Consider the following 16,086-nt stretch of genomic DNA (forward strand, 5'->3'; position numbering starts at 1 on the left):
TAAATGTCCATTGTAATTTCCATCCATGCATTTAAAGTTGGGCTCTCCTGTGATAACCATTTCCTAGTAAGGGCCTTTTTGCCAACCACCAGCAGTATATTCATTAAATATTTATCTCTTACCAACCATTCTTGAGGTATATATCCAAAACTTACTCTCTAAGGGTATTTCACATTTAAAGCTGTCTTGCAGGGCATTGTGTATCCCACTCCAACAGTCTTTGATAACGTGGCATTCCCAGAAAATATAATAATGGTTTGCATTTTGATTTCCACAATTTCTCCAGGAAACGGGGATGTTACTATCATAATGGGATTTCTGAGAGGGTGTAATAAAATATCTTATCAAGTTTTTCCACCTGAACTCCCTCCATTTCTGTGAACTGGTACACTTCCATTGATACCTCCATATTGTTGTCCATTCTTCCTCAGATATAATTATCCCTCCTTCCTTCTCCCATTTTGTTTTAATGTATGAAGTCCAATGTGTTTTAAGATCTGACAAACCCTTATACACACGAAATGATTCTACTACCGTTGTCTGAATTGTATGCTTTTCTAAATAGATCTATGAGACATGTACGTGACCTGGTTACATTCTTAACCGTCCTATTATCATACTGTTGCATCTGTAAATACCGATAAAAGTCTTGTTTTTCTAATAAGTGTTTCAAAACTGAACACTGTTCCTCCTTCAAGTTGCAGACAAAATTACTTGTACCCGTGTTCCTTCCGATTCAGATCTCCCAGTCACTTTAATAATTGTTGCTAGATCTGCAAACTTTCTGATAACCTTCTCTGCAACAAGTTACCAATGGCAGTTCACAGTCTCTTCGCAAAACAGTAATCACTCATCAACAAGACCTTTGTGGTAAATCCCCTCTGCGTCCTCCCCAAAGCCTTCACTCCGTTCCTATCATGCGTAGAATCGGGCACAATTTTTGGGCTGGTTCCAAGTCTTTACATGGGATTATCACAACTCCCTTCATTTATATTTTGTAAATGAATCCCAGGATCTTTTTCTCGGTTATTTCTTGCTGTATTAACTGACCGACAATGGCTCAGGGAACACTTCAGATACACAGAGGTATTAGGCAGAGGAAAACTCTGATCTCAAACCTCCATTACCTTGCAACTCTGGACACGTGTGGGGAACACTTCTGGAGTAAACCCTAAGGAGAACTCTGGAGCTGAAGTCTCTAATGCAGTCATTCATTAAGTCCCATGTTGCTGGCAACTCTTGCCATGCTGCTGGTGCCAAAACTGTATCAGTCTCTGCCATTCCTTTGGATTCATCAGCTTCATGGAGAGGGAGAGCCTGCTACATGGGCAACGGCTTGCTCTCCATATCACACTGCCCTGGCTTGCGTATCACATAGACAGCCGGGGTGCAACATCTATGGTCGATCCCGACTAACTGATTGTCTCTCCCTCATGAGGCAGAGGGATTCTATATTCAAACTTTAATTGTCTCAATACGTCAGTATTCTGATCAATAACAGTTAAGGCTGATGAAACAAGAACTAAAACAAGTTAGGTGAGTAATTTGTTACACAAGATGACCGGCCCAGTTCACAATGTTGAACAATGTAGGTCAGATCTCTTTTTCCCTGACGTAGAACGATTGTGAAAATGAAACTACCCTCACACCCCAAATGTAGAGAACTTAGGATTAAAGATTAGCTTTATTTGTCACATGTACATCAAAACATAAAAACTCAGTGAAATGTGTTGAGTTTCATCTTTGACTAACATAGTAGAGGGTCATCTCTTTATAATAGCTTTGTTTCTACAGAGATGTGCATCTGTGTGGATTTTCCATCCTTCCTTATATTCCCCATGGAGAGTTATTTTTTCATTTACATAGAAATATAGAAAGCCTACAGCACAATACAGGCCCTTTGGCCCACAAAGCTGTGTCGAACATGTCCTTACCTTGGAACTACCTAGACTAACCCATAGCCCTCCATTTTACTAGGCACCATGGACCCATTTGATGAATTTGGCTCTTGTTTGATAAGCTTCAGTCTAGATGTCATAGTTCAGTTTCTATAGTGACTTGGTTTTCCATTCATAACTTATCATAACCAAGTATTTCAGCAGTCTGACACTCATTTGCTGCCGCCCAACAGGGAGGTGCAGCGCCAGGGGCAGTGTGGTGTGGTGTCCAAGCTGGGGTCGGCATGCAGTGCTGCACTCAATGTCCCCCCCCCCCCTCCCACCCCCGTGTTTGCTCAGCAGAAGACGAGCCACATTGTGTTTAACTGCAGACATGGTCTTAGGGTCTTGGACTCTATTTGTGTGATGCTATTTTACAGATGTCTTATATCTGCTATACAGAGGCATGCAAAAGTTTGGGCACCCCTGGTCAAAATTTCTGTTACTGTGAATAGTTAAGTGAGTAGTAGATGAACTGATCTCCAAGAGTCATAAAGTTAAAGATGAAGCATTCTTTTCAACATTTTAAGCAAGATTAGTGTATTATTTTTGTTTTCTACAATTTTAGAGTGGGGAAAAAAGGGAAGGAGTACCATGCATAAGTTTGGGCACCCCAAAAGATTTGAGCTCTCGGATAACTTTTACCAAGGTCTCAGGCCTTCATTAGCTTGTTAGGGCTGTGACTTGTTCACAGTCATCATTAGGAAATGACAGGTGATGCAAATTTCAAAGCTTTATAAATAACCTGACTCCTCAAACCTTGTCCCAACAATCAGCAGCCATGGGATCCTGTAAGCAGCTTCCTAGCACTCTGAAAATTAAAATAATTAATGCCCACAAAGCAAGAGAAGGTTATAAGAAGATAGCAAAGTGTTTTCAGGTAACCGTTTCCTCAGTTTGTAATGTAATTAAGAAATGGCAGTTAACAGGAACGGTGGAGGTCAAATTAAGGTCTGGAAGACCAAGAAAATTTTTCGAGAGCACTGCTTGTAGGATTGCTAGAAAGGCAAATCAAAACCCCCGTTTGACTGCAAAAGACCTTCAGGAAGATTTAGCAGACTCTGGAGTGGTGGTGCCCTGTTCTACCGTGCAGCGACACCTGCACAAATATGACCTTCATGGAAGAGTCATCAGAAGAAAACCTTTTCTGCAAAGTCACCACAAAATTCAGCATCAGAAATTTGAAAAGGAACATCTAAACAAGCCTGATGCATTTTGGAAACAAGTCCTGTGGATTGATGAAGATAAAATAGAACTTGTTGGCCTAATGAGCAAAGGTATGTTTGGAGAAAAAAGGGTGCAGAATTTAATGTAAAGAACACCTCTCCAACCGTTAAGCACGGGGGTGGATCAATCATGCTTTGGGCTTGTGTTGCAGCCAGTGGCACAGGGAACATTTCACTGGTAGAGGGAAGAATAAATTCAATTAAATTCCAGCAAATTCTGGAAGCAAACCACACCGTCTGTAAAAAAGCTGAAGGTGAAAAGATTATCCTGCTTCTACAACAGGATAATGATCCCAAACACACATCAAAATCCACAATGGACTCCCTCAAGAGGCGCAAGCTGAAGGTTTTGCCATGGCCCTCACAGTCCCCCAACCCAACATCATCAAAAATCTGTTGATAGATCTCAAAACAGCTGTGCATGCAAGATGGCCCAAGAATCTCACGGAACTAGAAGCCTTTTGCAAGGAAGAATGGGCGAAAATCCCCAGAACAAAAATTGAAAGACTCTTAGCTGGCCACAAAAAGCGTTTACAAGCTGTGATACTTGCCAAAGGGGGTGTTACTAAGTACTGACCATGCAGGGTGCCCAAACTTTTGCTTCAGGCCCTTTCCTTTTTTTGTTATTTTTAAACTGTAAAAGATGGAAATAAAAAAGTAATCTTGCTTAAAATATTAAAGAAATGTTAAGAAATGCAGAGACAACAGCCGCCAGAGATAGGAATGGACATCACAGCAGAGCCAGCTAAATCAGCCCAACCCTCGCCTCCAGTGCTGACATTCGGGCTTTCCAGTCAACCTGGGTCAGCGTTTAAATTGTTCAAGCACTGAGCAGTGGCTCACTGTAAGACCCGGATCCCAGTACTTGGTCCACACAGCTCAAAGCTGTTCTCCATCTCACCAAATCAGCTCAGCACTTGGAGCGATCCAAACCTGCACCCGGGTTTGGTGAACGGGCACTGACTCCTCTCCAAATCGTTCACTCCAACAGCAACAGTGATACAAACTCTGTCTGTGACCCTGTCTCGAACACGTTGCCCCTTGGCTCTGCAATGCACCCGCACGGCCCATCCTTCGAATCAGCCACCTCTGCTTACTTCTTTAATGTTTGCGGTGACAGTTGACCCCAATTTATTTCAGTAAAGATGTAATTAGTGATGCCTTTAGTCATATTTCTTGCCACCTGAAATACCAGTAGAGTCAATAATATAGAACCATAAAAATCTACAGCATATTACAGGCCCTTCAGCCAACAACGTTATGCCAACCATGTAACCAACTCTAGAAACTGCCCAGAATTTCCTTAGCACATACCCCTCCATTTTTCTAAGCTCCATGTACCTATCTAAGAGTCTCTTAAAAGGCCCAATTGTATCCGCTTCCACCACTGTCGTCAGCAGTGGGTTCCACTCACCCACCAATCTCTATCTAAGAATTTACCCCTGACATCCCCCTTGTGCCTAATTCCAAGCACCTTAAAACTATGCCCTGTCATAATAGCTATTTCAGGCCTCGGAAAAAGCCTCTGACTATCCACATGATCAATTCCTCTCATCATCTTATACACCTCTATCAAGTCATCTCTCATCCTCCATCACTCCAAGGAGAAAAGGCCAAGTTTACTCAACCTCTACAACCACCCTTTGTCTTCTGTGGACAAGCCATTTCTGGATCGACAAAGTGAGGTCTCCTTGGATCCCATGCCTCTTTACTTTCTGAATAAGCCTTGCATGGGAAATCATATAAAATGCCTTGCTGGAATCCATATGCACTATATCCACTGCTTTACCTTTATCAAAGTTTTATCTTACATCCTCAACTCAATCAGGTTCATAAGGCACGACCTGCCCTTGATAAAGCTATGCTGACTATCCCTAATCAAATTATGTCTCTCCAAATGCTCATAAATCCTGCTTCTCAGCATCTTCTCCAACAACTTGTCTACCACAGAAGTAAGGCTCACTGGTCTATAATTTCCTGGGTAATCTCTACTCTCTTGTTGAGCAAGGCAACAACATTCGCAACCCTTCAACCTCCAGTACGTCTCCTGTCCCTATTGATGACACAAAGATCAATGCCAGAGGCTTAGCAATCTCCTCCCTCTCTTCCCATAGTAGCCTGGGGTGTTTCTCATTCAGTCCCGGTGACTTATCTAACTTCATGCTTTTCAAATGCTCCAGTACATCCTCTTTCTTAATGTTTATATGCTCAAGCCTTTCAGACTGCTGTAAGTCATCCCCACAATTGCCAAGGTCTTTATCCTGATGAATACTGAAGCAATGTATTCATTAAATATCACTGTTACCTCTTTTGACTTTTCTCTTCTTCTTTACTAGATCTTCTACATCCTTTGTACATCATGGTTCTTTCATCCTACCATCCTTTCCCTGCCTCAATGGAACATACCCATGCAGAATGCCATGTAAATGTTCCCTGAACATTTGCCACATTTCTGCCACGCATTTCCGAGAACATCTGCTCCCAATTTATTTCTGCAAATCCCTGCCGAATAGCTTCATAGTCCCCCTACCGCAATTAAATGTTTTCCCAAATTGTCTGATCCTATCCCCTCCAGCACTATGATAAAGGAGATAGGGTTGTGATCACTACCTCCAAAATGCTCTCCCACTGAGAGATCTGACACCTGACCAGGTTAATTTCCCAATAACAGATCAAGTACAGCCTCTCCTCCAGTTGGTTTATCTATATATTGCGTCAAGAACCCTTCCTGAACACACCTAACAAGCTCCACCCCATCCTCTTGCTCTAAGGAGAAGCCAGTTAATATCAGGAAAGTTAAAATCACCCATCACAACAACCCTATTACTATCGCACTGTTCCAGAATCTGCCTCCCTATCTGCTCCTCAATGTCTCTATTACCATTGGGGGTCTATAAAAATACCCAGTAGAGTTATTGCCCCTTTCCTGATTGACTTCCAGCCGCAATGACCCAGTAGACAATCCCTCATTGACATGCTCCTTTTCTACTGCTGAGATAATATTCCTGATTGGCAATGCCACTCCCCCATCCCTTCTGCCTCCCTCCCTGTCCCTTGTGAAATATCTAAAGCCTGGTACTGCCAACAGCCATTCCTGCCCCTGAGACATCCAAGTCTCTGTAATGGCACAAATTCATAAATGATCCCACACACTCTGCTCACAGACTGTTTCTCCCACTCCTATCAGAGAGGAGACCTCATAGCATCCATGCCAGGACCACCAGACACAAAAACAGTTACTTTCCCCGGCAATGAGGCTGATCAACACTTCCACCCACTAACTCCACCACTACTTTATCATTTCCCTTATGTCAGCTTAAATAAAACCGAGTGCTATTTTATGGACATACAATTAATGTATGTATATAAGCTATTTTATGTACACTAATTATATTGATAAGTTTTTAGTATTATTATTATTATTATTATTATTATTATTGTGCTCTTGATCTTTTTGTGCTTCTTTGTGCTGCATCGGATCTGGAGTAACAATTATTTCATGCTCCTTACACCTTTGCACAGGAAATGACATTAAGCAATCTTAAATATTGACACTCAGGGCAACCAGGGATGATCGTAAAGAGGTGTTTAAAATCATGAGGGCAGAAATAAGGTGAAGGCACTCAGACAATTTCCCAGGGTGGGAGACCTGAAAATTAGAGAGTTCAGAGGGAAAAATTTAATAGGAACTTTTTCCAGAGGGTGAGTTGGGCCAGAAGGCCTGTTTCTGTGCTGTTCGACACAATCCACAGCCAGCTTGTCCACACCGATCACCACCCAGCCTCTACCTTTCCCCCAACTCAATCTGTCTGCCAATCAACCACACATCAACCAGTTCCACCAATCTCCTGCCAGGTTTTGTCCCACCCCTTCCCTTCATCTCTTTTTACTGGCCATGCCCCCTCAATCTTTTGGTGCAGATCAAGAGTCCCAACCTAAAAGGACAAATGCCCATTTCCCTCCACAGATGTCACCGAACTTAGTAAGCTAGCTTTTCCAGCTGATCATTTTGTAGTTGCTGAATATTTAACCGCTGCATTTTTTAAACTTACAGCTGACGTATTATTTGATGTCCAGTTAGTCATTCATGTGCTATTTCAGTTCCAGTTTACTCATTTCTTGTCTATTATTCATCGTATTTGTACCTGCAGTTCCTCATACTGGTTCCAGTGGTATTGCCCCAGAAACCTGTTGGTACTTGTACAACTATTTCCACATTCCAACTATTTAAGTCTACTGTCATTTGTTTAAGCAGGGCAACACTGAGAGGATCGTGTTTTTTGATTTTTCTTGTGCCTTCAATACCAAACAGCCCTCATGCTGGGTGGGGGGAAGCTCCAATCAATGCAGGTTGGTACTTACATTGTATCCTGGATAATGGACTACCTGACTGGCAGATCACAGTTTGTGCGGCTTCAGAGCTGTGTCAGACACGGCTATCAGCAGCACTGGGGGCCCCATAGGAGACTGTATTGGCTACCTTCCTGTATACTCTGAATAGCTGGGACTTAAGATAAAACATAGAGTCACATCATCTGTAGAAATTCTCTGATAACTTAACAATAGTTGGTGTATAAAGAGAGAAAAGGAGGATGAATACAGGGTTCTGGTGAAGAACTTTGTGAATAGTGCAGCTCAACATCAGTAAAATGGAATTGGAGATGGAATTTGGGAAGACCAAGCCTGCACTGCTCCTGTTACTATTGATGGTGAGTACGTGGATGTGTTGAGGACCTACAAGTACCTGGATGTGCACCTGAATGACAGGCTTGCGTGGAGCACCAACACAGAGGCCATGTAGAGTCACCTCTACTTCCTGAGGAAACTGAGAACCTTTGAAGTATGCAGGCCTCTCCTTCACATTTTCTACCAGTCTGTTGTCGCCAGTACAATCTTCTATGTGGTGTGTGTTACAGCAATGGCTGCAATACAGGTGATGCCAAAAGGCTCAATAAACTGATTAGAAAGGTTGGCTCTGTTATAGGAATCAAAGTGGACACACTGAAGGCTGTGGTAGATCAAGGGACCTTCCAGAAAATCCTGACAATTCTGGACAATGTTTCCCACCCTCTGCATGCCACCTTGGCTGAACAGAGGAGTATTTTTCAGTAACAGACTGAAACAACTGTGCTGCTCCAAACGGCAAAATATGAGATCATTCTTACCCTTGGTAATGAGTCAACCTATAGCTGGGGAAGTGATCTGGTAATCTTTGACTTGAAAATCTTAAACATCTTATTTTTATTCTTTCCTACTTCTCTTCTAATATTTGTATACCTTTGCAGCTACAATGTTACAGTGACACTGTGATTTCCTTTGATATCAATGAAGTATCTATCTACTATTTCCTTGACTGTATGACACAGCACCTCCAAGTATATTTTTAGCTGTTGGTTTTCTATCTCCTACTGGATCACCTTCTGCTCTCTTCTGTTCGTTCACATTTCTTCTGAAGCTCAGCTTGTGATACTGATGCCTTTTTAAAGTATTTTATTTCTACCTTTCTTTGTCATTTTGCTTTACTCTGACTTTCCATTGCTATTATCTGCCATCCCTGACCAAGCAGAGTAATGATCAAGAACATATTGTTAAAGAACAGACACAATGCTGAAGGAACTCAGCGGGTCGGACAGCATCTGTGGATGTGAATAAACAGTTGTTTCAGGCTGAGACCTTTCATCAGGACTGGAAAGGCAGGGAGAGGGCAGAAGGCAGGATAAGAAGGACCACTCCCTTCCTTTCCAGGAATAGGAGACAAGAATTGACTGCAGCTTCACTTAACATCCTCCAGCTTGTGCTCCTTCCCCTTCCTTTTTTTCTGACTTCTTCTCCACTTGTTTTTCAGCCCTGATCATGGGTTTTAGTCCAAAACATTGGCCACTTTATTCCTCTCTGTAGATGCTCACCAACCTCCTAAATCCCTCCAGCATTTTGTGTGTAGTCATCTGGATTTCCAGCATCTGCAGAATCTTTTGTGTTTATATTATTCAAGAATACCTTCCCAAGCATTAGATTAATTACTAACCTGCCATCTTGTCATATATGCATCAGTCTTGTTCCCTTAGTTAGCTCATAACCAAAGTATGAATTTAATTGGCTTGTCATATTGTTCAACCCCATTTTTAATTTCCCCGTTTCTGACTACAAGAAACATTCATTCTCCTTCTCACATCGTTTTCCTCTTCACATATTTATAGGAGAGTTTGAAGTCAGTGCAAGATCATTCATAAACTTGAATCAGGACTACGTTCTCTTCATTCCAAATATGCCATTAGATTTGATCAGAATATGTCAAGACACCAAAGCATTCCGTCAGTGATGGGTTTCAAAGGATATTGTACTGGACTGATGGTGGAACAAAGGTGTTTTAATGCTTTGTTGGGTGGGAATGAGCTTCAGAGTCTTTTTCCCACCCACAACCACCAACCCCACCCCCCCCCCACCACACACACACACACACACACACACACATACACACACACACACACACACACACACACACATACACACACACACACACACACACACACACACACAAAAACTTCGGGGAATTCTATCATGGACATGAAACCCCACTCTGGTTCTCTGCCTGCTCTTGACCTTCTCATCTCTAATTAGTAATGAGACATCACCAACACTCCTCTCTCTGTCTGCACTGCCCTCCACTCTCTCTTCATCAGTCAACTATACCTCTTCTCACCCTATCTCCTGTAAAAATGCCATTCCCTTTTCTCAGGTTCTTGCCTCCTCTGCATCTGTTCCCAGGATGAAGCTTTCCATTCCAGGATATGAGAGTTGTCCTCCTTCTTTGAAGAAAAGTGTTTTCCTCCTTCCCTCTACCATTAGTACTGCCCTCATTACCTCCATTCCTCCATTTCCTGGACATCTCCACTCACAGTATCTTCCTGCTCTCTTAACAGTGATAGATTTCCTCTTGTCCTTACCTACCACCCCATCACCTTGCACATCCAAGACATCTTCTGCCATCTCCAAAGGGATCCCACCACTAAACGTATCTTTACCACAACCGCGGCCCCCACTTTCCACAGGGATTGCTCCCACTGCAATTCCCTTGTCCACTCATCCCTTCTCATTAATTAACTTATTATTATTTAATTATCTAAGGTTTTATATTGCAATATTTCTTCACTATTCTTGGTGCGGCTGTAATGAAACCCAAATTCCCTCGGGATCAATAAAGTATGTCTTTCTGTCTGCCTGTCTGTCTAATCTCCCACCAAGCATTTATCCCTGCAACAGGCCAAAGTGCTACAGCTGCCCACATACCTGCTCCCTTGCCTCCATTCCAGGCTCCAAACGCTCCTTCCAGGTGAGGCAACACTTCACCTGTGAATCTGCTGGAGTCGTCTATTATGTCTGGTGCTCCCGACACAGCCTCCTCTACTTTGGTAAGACCCATTGTAAACTGGGGGATCAGTTCATTAAACACACCCACATCATCCGCCATAGGCGGGACCTTCCAGTGGCCAAACACTTTAATTTCAGTTTCCATTCCCATTCTGAGTGTTGGTCCATGGCCTCCACTTGTCACCCTGAGGGCAGAGGAGCACATGCCTGAGCCTCTAACTCACTAGCATGAATATCGATTTCTCCTTCCACTGAACAAATTTCGATAAGACCATCGGATACAAGAGCAGACCAAGCCATTTGGCCCATCGAGTCTGTTCTGCCACTCAATCATGGGCTGATCCAATTCTTCCAGTCATCCCTCCTCCCTTGACTTCTCCCCTTCCCCTAGCTAATCAAAAACCTATCTATCGTTGCCTTAAATACACCCAATAGCTTGGCCTCCACAGCTGTTCGTGGCAACAAATTCCACAGATTTACCACCCTCTGACTAAAGTAACTTCTCCGCATCTCTGTTCTAAATGGATGTCCTTCACTCCTGAAGTCATGCCCTCTTGTCCTAGAATCCCCTACTGTGGGAAATAACTTTGCCATATCTAATCTGTTCAGGCCTTTTAACATAGGGAATGTTTCTACGAGATCCTCCCCCATTCTCCTGAACTCCAGGGAATACAGCCCGAGAGCTGCCAGACATTACTCATATGGTAACACTTTCATTCCTGGAATCATCCTTGTGAATCTTCTCTGAACCCTCTCTAATATCAGCATATCCTTTCCAAAATAAGAAACCCAAAACTGCACATATTACACCAAGTGTGGTCTCACAAGTTCCTTTTAGAGCCACAGCATCACATCCCTGCTCTTATGTTTGATATCCCTAGAAATGAATGCCAACATTGCATTCACCTTCTTCGACACTGACTCAAACTGGAGGTTAACCTTTAGGGTATCCTTCACAAGGACTCACAAGGCCCTTTGCATTTCTGCATTTTGAATTCTCTCCCAATCTAAATAATAGTCTTCTATCAAAGTGCATGACTATATGCTTTCCAACATTGTATTTCATTTTCCACTTCTTTGCCCATTCCCCTAAACTGTCTTAAGTCCCTCTGCAGGCTCTCTGTTTTCCTCAACACAACACATTCCTCCACCTACATTCTGGCTAAATACAGAAATACATGCCATAGACCAAATCATCGACACACATTGTAAAAAGCAGTGGTCCCAACACTGACCCCTGTGGAGCTCCACTGGTAACCGGCAGCCAGCCAAAATAGGTTCCCTTTATTCCCACTATCTGTTTCTGCTGATCAGCCAATGCTGCACTCAAGCTAATAACTTCCCTGTAATTCCATCGACTCTTGTCTAAGTAGCCTCATGTGCAGCACCTTGTCAAAGGCTTTCTGAAAATCCAAGTACATCACCTCTACCGCATCTTCTTTGTCTACCTGCTTGTAATTTCCTCAAAAAACTGCAGTAGGTTGGTCAGGCAGGATTTTCCTTTCAGGAAACCATACTGGCTTTGGCCTATCTTGTCCTGTGACTCCAGGCTCTCCGTAATCTCATCCCTAGCAATTGACTCCAACAACTTCCCAACCACTGATGTCAGGCTAACACGTCTATAGTTTCCTTTCTGCTGCGTCCCACCCTTCTTAAATAGTGAAGTAACATTTGTAATTTTCCAGTCATCCGGCACAATGCCAGAATCTATCAATTCTTGAAAGATCATTGTTAATGGCTCTGCAGTCTCTCCACCAAATTTCTTGGTGTTCACCTGGTGGAGAATTTCACCTGGTCCCTCAACACCAGCTCCATAGCAAAGAAAGCCCAGCAGCGTCTCTACTTTCTGTGAAGGCTGAGGAAAGTCCATCTCCCACCCCCCATCCTCATCACATTCTGCAGGGGTTGTACTGAGAGCATCCTGAGCAGCTGCATCACTGCCTGGTTCGGAAATTGCACCATCTCGGATCACAAGACCCTGCAGCGGATAGTGAGGTTAGCTGAGAAGATCATTGGGGTCTCTCTTCCTACCATCACAGACATTTACACTACACACTGTATACACAAAGCAAACAGCATTATGAAGGACCCCATGCAGCCCTCATACAAACTCTTCTCCCTCCTGCCATCTGGGAAAAGGCACTGAAGCATTCAGGCTCTCACGACCAGACTATGTAATAGTTTCTTCCCCCAAGCTATCAGACTCCTTAATACCCAGAGCCTGGACTGACACCTTACTGCCCTATTGTCCTGTTTATTATTTATTGTAATGCTTGCACTGTTTTGTGCACTTTATGCAGTCCTGGGTAGGTCTATGGTCTAGTGTAGTTTTTTTCTGTGTGTTGCTTTTTACGTAGTTCAGTCTAGTTTTCATACTGTGTCATGGTCCTGAAAAACTTTGTCTCATTTTTACTATGTACTGCATCAGCAGTTATGGTTGAAATGACAATAAAAGTGACTTGACTTGAGATACTTCCTTCAGAACCTGAGGGTGCAGTCCCTCAGGTCCAGGAGATTTATCCACCCTCAGACCATTAAGCTTCCTGAGCACCTTCTCAGTTGTAATTTTCACTGCACGAACTTCACCTCCCCGACACTCTTGAACGTCTGCGATGCCGCGGATGTCTTCCACTGTGAAGACTGATGCAAAATACGCATTCAGTTCCACTGCCATCTCTGCATCTTTCATTATAATATCTCCAACATCATTTTCTATTGGTTATATAGCTAACCTCAACTCTCTTTTAACCTTTATATACTTAAAAAAGGTTTTAGTATCTTCTTTGATATTAGTCGCCAGCTTCCTCTCATAATTCATCTTTTCCTTCCTTATGACCTTCTTAGTTTCCTTCTACAAGTTTTTAAAAGCTTACCAATCCTCTATCTTCCCACTAGATCTGACTTCCTTGTATGCCTTCTCTTCTGCTTTTACTTTGGCTCTGACTTCACTTGTCAGCCACAGTAGTTTCCTTCTTCCATTCGAAAAAGTCTTCTTATTTGGAATATATCTGTCTTGCACTTCCCTCATTTCTCACAGAAACTACAGCCATCGCTGTTCTGCTGTCCTTCCTGCTAGTATCGCCCTCCAGTCAACTTTGGCCAGGTCCCCTCTCATGCAATTTCCTTTATTCCACTGAAATACCGACACATTGGAATTTAGTTTCTCCTTCTCAAATTTCAAACTGAACTCAGTCATATTGTGATCACTTTTCTCTGAAGGTTTCTTAACCTTATACTCTCTTATCACTTCTAGATCATTGCACAACACGCAATCCAGCTCAGCCAGTCCCCTAGAGGGCTCAGCACCAAGCTGGTCCTAAAAGCCATCCCTTAGCAGGGGTCAGCAACCTTTACCGCTGAAAGAGCCACTTGGACCCGTTTCCCACAGAAAAGTAAACACTGGGAGCCGCAAAACCCGTTTGACATTTAAAATGAAATAACACTGCATACAACGTTTTGTTTTGCCTTTATGCTATGTATAAACAAACTATAATGTGTTGCATTTATGAAATTGATGAACTCCTGCAGAGAAAACGAAATTACATTTCTGCATGCAACAAAAACATTTTGAACTCCGAAAAAGAGACGTTGGGTTGAAGGTTACTTTTAAGTAAAATACTCAACGTCTATTTGAGTCCTTCTTGTATTTATGAAAAACGCCAAACTTAAATTTGCCGCCAGCAGCAAACCAAAAATAACGTCAGCCAGCTGTCAACCTGAAAAATAAAAGGACTATTTCACTGAACAATGAAAACATATGAATATACGTAAAATAATAGGCAATTAAAATATTTATCATACTTGTTCAGGTTGACTCACACCTGACTATGCAGTCGTATTCAGTAGGGATGGATCGATGCTTAGGGGAGTGACCGGGAAGGATAATGTGTTTTTTTCCTCTCTGAACTCACAGAAGCGTTTCCCAAACGATGTTTGCATTGCGATGATTGCAGAATGTAAATACTCCGAATTTATCATGTCGTGACCTTGTTTGAACTCTCTCAAATTGGGGAAGTGAGACAAAGTGCCTTTCTGTAAATCTCTGGCAAGCAACGTCAACTTGCGCTCGAATGCCAAAACATCCTCCAACATGTGCAGGGCTGTACGTCCTTACCCCGTTGAAGAGCTGTGTTCAGCGTGTTCAGGTGCGCTGTCATGTCTACCATGAAGTGTAGCTTTTCCAGCCACTCTGGCTGTTCCAGCTCAGGAAAGGTGAGCCCTTTGCTGCCCAGGAAAGTTTTCACTTCTTCCAGACACGCGACAAAGCGTTTCAGCACCTCCCCTCTGGATAGCCAGCGATAAAAACAAGTTGCAGCGGCATGCTACACGCAGTCAGTAAACTGCAGTCAAAGATAGCTTTATTCGAACTAAACAGCCTTGCTTTTAAGCCTCCCTCAACCCGCCCCCCCCATGGGCGCGGATGCTCCAAAAGACACGTACTCACAAACCCCCGTAGGCTATCTCCCTTAGCCTGAACGCTGGCTAATTGTGAGCCGGTTCGGATGTGTCAGAAAATGGGTCGCCACAACGTCTTATTTAGATTGTACAAGATCACCATAATCTTCAAATTTAGATTTACATTTCAAAAACTAACAAACTAACATAAAATACATTTTAATTAAATACTGACCATGTAGCGGTGTGCTACACGCAGCGCTAAAATTACGACACGGAGTCGGTAATTGCAGTCGAAGGAAAAAACTTTATTCGAAATCTTCAGCCTCACTTTTAAGCCTCCCTCAACCTGCCCCCCCCCCCCCCCCCATGGCGCAGAGGCTCCAAAGCTCTGTGCTCGCAAACCCCCGTAGGCTATCTAATTGTGAGTCGGTTCGGATGTGCCAGGAAAAGGGTCGCCACAACCAATTATTTCCCAAAGCAACAGGGAGCCGCAGCACAGACGTAAAAGAGCCACATGTGGCTCCGGAGCCGCGGGTTGCCGACCCCCGCCTTAGACATTCTATAAATTCTTTCTCTTGAGGTGCAGCACTGGCCTGGTTTTCCCAGTCTACTTTCATGTTAAAATCTCCAATGATTATCATGACATTGCCCTTTTGTCATGCCTTTTCTATCTCCTGCAGTAATTTGTAATCCACTTCCCTGCTGCTGTTTTACGTATACAACTGCCATTAGGGTATCTTGCCATTTCTTAACTCAACCCATGGAGACTCTACATCTTCCGATCCTGTCATCCCTTTCTAATGATTTAATATTATTTTGTATACACAGGGCCATACCACCAACTCAGCCTACTAACCTATATACTGTATATACTTGGACATTCAGCTCCCAATGGCAGCCATCCTTTAGCTAAGTTTCAGAGATGACCACAATGTCATATTTGCCACTCTGTAGCTGAACTTCAAGATCATCCACTTTATTTCTTATGCTGCATGCATTCCAATAACAGTCAGTCCAGTATTTGTTGTTTTTTGTTTTAACTGCACTATGCTTCAATTGCCCTGTAACTCATCCCACTGGATGTGATTATGCCTCATCTCCTGCATGTCCTTTCTACCATCTCTATTGCTTACTATCTTTGATTTATTTCTGTTTTC

At 43.0% G+C, this 16,086-nt stretch overlaps 1 protein-coding gene across 1 annotated transcript in view; it reads right to left on the reverse strand.

The window, feature by feature from the left end:
- The window catches only part of LOC132387452 (uncharacterized), a 45,101-nt gene extending 30,929 nt beyond the window's left edge, over positions 1-14,172 (reverse strand). The window contains exon 1 of the mRNA XM_059959809.1: positions 14,156-14,172. The gene's annotated coding sequence lies outside the window, so the exon portion shown is untranslated. The remainder of the gene's footprint in view (positions 1-14,155) is intronic.
- Between the last annotated feature and the right edge of the window lie 1,914 nt (positions 14,173-16,086).

This window comes from Hypanus sabinus, unplaced genomic scaffold (genome assembly GCF_030144855.1).
Source record: "Hypanus sabinus isolate sHypSab1 unplaced genomic scaffold, sHypSab1.hap1 scaffold_1872, whole genome shotgun sequence".
NCBI classification, from domain to species: domain Eukaryota; kingdom Metazoa; phylum Chordata; class Chondrichthyes; order Myliobatiformes; family Dasyatidae; genus Hypanus; species Hypanus sabinus.